Below are 5,080 nucleotides of genomic sequence, written 5' to 3'. Positions count from 1 at the left end.
AGTCCTACTCCCGGTGGAAGTAGGACTCCTCCTGGCGCGCCCTCCTCCTGGCCAGCTGCACCCCCCTTCTCCTTTATATACGGGGGCGGGAGGGCACCCCAGAGACAACAACAATTGATCCCTTGGATCTCTTAGCCGTGTGCGGTGCCCCCCTCCACCATAGTCCACCTCGATAATATCGTAGCGATGCTTAGGCGAAGCCCTGCGACGATAGAACATCAAGATCGTCACCATGCCGTCGTGCTGACGAAACTCTCCCTCAACACTCGGCTGGATCGGAGTCCGAGGGACGTCATTGAGCTGAACGTGTGCTAGAACTCGGAGGTGCCGTAGTTTCGGTGCTTGATCGGTCGGGTCGTGAAGACGTATGACTACATCAACCGCATTGTGCTAACGCTTCCGCTTACGGTCTACAAGGGTATGTAGACAACACTCTTCCCTCTCGTTGCTATGCATCACCATGATCTTGCATGTGCGTAGGAAATTTTTGAAATTACTACGTTCCCCAACAGTGGTATCAGAGCCTAGGTTTTATGTGTTGATGTTATATGCACGAGTAGAACACAAGTGAGTTGTGGGCGATACAAGTCATACTGCTTACCAGCATGTCATACTTTGGTTCGGCGGTATTGTTGGATTAAGCGCCCCGGACCGACATTACGCGTACGCTTACGCGAGACTGGTTCTACCGACGTGTTTTGCACACAGGTGGCTGGCGGGTGTCAGTTTCTCCAACTTTAGTTGAACTGAGTGTGGCTACGCCCGGTCCTTGAGAAGGTTAAAACAGCACTAACTTGACGAACTATCGTTGTGGTTTTGATGTGTAGGTAAGAACGGTTCTTCCTCAGCCCATAGCAGCCACGTAAAACTTGCAACAACAAAGTAGAGGACGTCTAACTTGTTTTTGCAGGGCATGTTCTGATGTGATATGGTCAAGACGTGATGAGATATAAGTTTTTGTATGAGATGATCATGTTTTGTTGAAGTTATCGGCAACTGGAAGAAGCCCTATGGTTGTCTCTTTGTTGCATAAGATGCAAGTGCCAAATAATTGCTTTACTTTATCGCTATACGATAGCAATAGTTGCAAGAGCAATAGTTGGCGAGACGAACATGTGACGACACATTGATATATATCAAGATGATGAAGATCATGGTGTCGTGTCGGTGACGATAGAGATCATGACAGTACTTTGGAGATAGAGATCAAAGGCGCAAGATGATCATGGCCATATCATGTCACATATTTTGATTGCATATGATGTTTATCTGTTATACATCTTATTTTGCTTAGTTTGACGGTAGCATTTTAAGATGATCTCTCACTAATTATCAAGAAGTGTTCTCCCTGAGTATGCACCGTTGCGAAAGTTCTTCGTGCTGAGACACCATGTGATGATTGGGTGTGATAGGCTCTACGTTCAAATACAACGGGTGCAAAACAGTTGCACACGCGGAATACTCAGGTTAAACTTGACGAGCCTAGCATATAACAGATATGGCCTCGGAACACGGAGACCGAAAGGTCGAGCGTGAATCATATAGTAGATATGATCAACATAGTGATGTTCACCATTGAAACTACTCCATCTCACGTGATGATCGGACATGGTTTAGTTGATTTGGATCACGTGATCACTTAGAAGATTAGAGGGATGTCTATCTAAGTGGGAGTTCTTAAGTAATATGATTAATTGAACTTTAATTTATCATGAACTTAGTCCTGGTAGTATTTTGCAAATTATGTTGTAGATCAATAGCTCGTGTTGTTGCTTCCCTATGTTTTATATGTGTTCCTAGAGAAAACTAAGTTGAAAGATGTTAGTAGCAATGATGCGGATTCAATCCGTGATCTGAGGATTATCCTCGTTGCTGCACAGAAAAATTATGTCCTTGATGCACCGCTAGGTGACAAACCTATTGCAGGAGCAGATGCAGACGTTATGAATGTTTGGCTAGCTCAATGTGATGACTACTTGATAGTTTAGTGCACCATGCTTAACAGCTTAGAATCAGGACTTCAAAGACGTTTTTGAACGTCATGGACCATATGAGATGTTCCAGGAGTTGAAGTTAATATTTCAAGCAAATACCCGAGTTAAGAGATATGAAGTCTCCAACAAGTTCTATAGCTGAAAAGATGGAGGAGAATTGCTTAGATTGTCTGAGTACTAACAATCACTTGAATCAAGTGGGAGTTAATCTTCCAGATAAGATAGTGATTGGCAGAGTTCTCTAGTCACCATCACCAAGTTACTGGAACTTCGTGATGAACTATAATGCAAGGGATGACGAAAATGATTCCCGAGCTCTTTGTGATGCTGAAATCGACGAAGGTAGAAATCAATAAAAGAGCATCAAGTGTTGATGATTGACAAGATCACTAGTTTCAAGAAAAGGGCGAAGGGAAAGAAAGAGAACTTCAAGCAGAATGGCAAGCAAGTTGTCACTCCCGGAAGAAGCCCAAAGCTGGACCAAAGCCTAAAATTGAGTGATTATAGTGCAAAGGAAATGGTCACTGGAAGCGGAAATGCCCTGAATATTTGGTGGATAAGAAGGATGGCAAAGTGAACAAGGGTATATTTGATATAAAGGTTATTGATGTGTACCTTACTAGTGTTTATAGTATCCCCTGAGTATTTGATACTTGTTCGGTTGCTAAAAATTAGTAACTCGAAATAGGAGTTACAGAATAAACAGATACTAGTTGAGGGTGAAGTGACGATGTGTGTTGGAAGTGGTTCCAAGATAGATATGATCATCATCGCACACTCCCTATACTTTCGGGATTAGTGTTAAACCTAAATAAATATTATTTGGCGTTTGCGTTGAGCATGAATATGATTTGATCATGTTTATTGCAATACGGTTATTCATTTAAAGTCAGAGAATAATTGTTGTTCTATTTACATGAATAAAACCTTCAACGGTCATACACCCAATGAAAATAGTTTGTTGGATCTCGATCATAGTGATACACATATTCATAATATTGATGTCAAAAGATGCAAAGTTGATAATGATAGTGCAACTTATTTGTGGCACTGCCGTTTAGGTCATATCGGTATAAAGTGCATGAAGAAACTCCATGCTGATGGGTTTTTGGAATCACTTGATTACGAATCATTTGATGCTTGCGAACCGTGCCTTTTTTGGCAAGACGACTAAAACTCCGTTCTTCGGAATAATGGAACGAGATACTGACTTGTTGGAAATAATACATACTGATGTATGCAGACCAATGAGTATTAAGGCTCGTGGCGAGTATCGTTATTTTCTGACCTTCACAGATGATTTGAGCAGATATGGGTATATCTACTTGATGAAACATAAGTCTGAAATAGTTGAAAGGTTCATAGGATTTCAGAGTGAAGTGGAAAATCATTGTAACAAGAAAACAAAGTTTCTGCGATCTGATCGTGGAGATGAATATTTGAGTTACGAGTTTGGCCTTCAGTTAAAATAATGTGGAATAGTTTCACAAACTCATGCCACCTGGAACACCACAGCATAACGGTGTGTCCGAACGTCGTAACCGCACTTTATTGGATATTGTGTGACCTATGATGTCTCTTATCGGTTTACCACTATCGTTTTGGGGTTATGCATTAGAGACAGTTGCATTCACTTTAAATAGGGCGCCATCGAAATCCGTTGAGACGACGGCTTATGAACTGTGGTTTGGCAAGAAACCAAAGTTGTCGTTTGTTAAAGTTTGGGGCTGCGATGCTTATGTGAAAAAGTTTCAACCTGATAAGCTCGAACCTAAATCAGAGAAGTGCATCTTCATAGAATACCCAAAGGAAACTGTTGGGTACACCTTCTATCACTGGTCCGAAAGCAAGATATTCATTGCTAAGATGGATCCTTTCTAGAGCAGGAGTTTTCTCTCGAAAGAAGTGAGTGGGAGGAAAGTAGAGCTTGATAAGGTAATTGTACCTTCTCCCGAATTGGAAAGTAGTTCATCACAGAAATCAGTTCTTGTGATTCCTACACCAATTAGTGAGGAAGCTAATGATGATGATCATGAAGCTTTAGATCAAGTTACTACCAAACCTCGCAGGTCTTCCAGAATAAGATCCGCACCAAAGTGGTACGGTAATCCTGTTCTAGAAGTCATGTTACTAGACCATGATGAACCTACAAACTATGAGGAAGCGATGATGAGCCCAGATTCCGCGAAATGGCTTGAGGCCATAAAATCTGAGATATGATCCATATATAAGAACAAAGTGTGGACTTTGGTTGACATGCTCGATGATCAGCAAGTCAAGTTAAATAGATGGATCTTCAAGAGGAAGACGGACACTGATAGTAGTGTTACTATCTACAAAGCTCGACTTCTTGCAAAAGGTTTTCGACAAGTTCAAGGTGTTGAATACGATGAGATTTTCTCACTCATATCGATGCTTAAGTCTGTCCGAATCATGTTAGTAATTGCCACATTTTATGAAATCTGGCAAATGGGTGTCAAAACTGCATTCCTTAATGGATTTCTTAAAGAAGTGTTGTATATGATACAACCAGAAGGTTTTGTCAATCCTAAAGGTGCTAACAAAATGTGCAAGCTCCAATGATCCATCAATGGACTGGTGCAAGCATCTCGGAGTTGGAATATACGCTTTGATGAGTTGATCAAAGCATATGGTTTTACAGACTTTTGGAAAGGCCTGTATTTACAATAAAGTGAGTGGGAGCACTACAGCCTTTCTGATAAGTATATGTGAGTGACATATTGTTGATCAGAAATGATGTAGAATTTTTCTGGAAAGCATAAAGAAGTGTTTGAAAGGGGTTCTGTAAAAGAAAGACCTCAGTAAAGCTACTTACACATTGAGCATCAAGATCTATAGAGATAGATCAAGACGCTTGATAAGATTTTTCAATGAGTACATACCTTGACAAGATTTTGAAGTAGTTCAAAATGGAACAGTCAAAGAAAGAGTTCTTGCCTGTATTGCAAGGTGTGAAGTTGAGTAGGAAAAACCCGACCATGGCAGAAAATAGAAAGAGAATGAAAAGTCATTCCCTATGCCTTAGTCATAGGTTCTATAAAGTATGCTATGCTGTGTACCAGACC

This window comes from Triticum dicoccoides, chromosome 2B (assembly GCF_002162155.2).
Source record: "Triticum dicoccoides isolate Atlit2015 ecotype Zavitan chromosome 2B, WEW_v2.0, whole genome shotgun sequence".
Lineage (NCBI taxonomy): Eukaryota > Viridiplantae > Streptophyta > Magnoliopsida > Poales > Poaceae > Triticum > Triticum dicoccoides.
The sequence above is the reverse complement of the archived record's forward strand: the minus strand, read 5'-3'. Positions refer to the sequence as shown.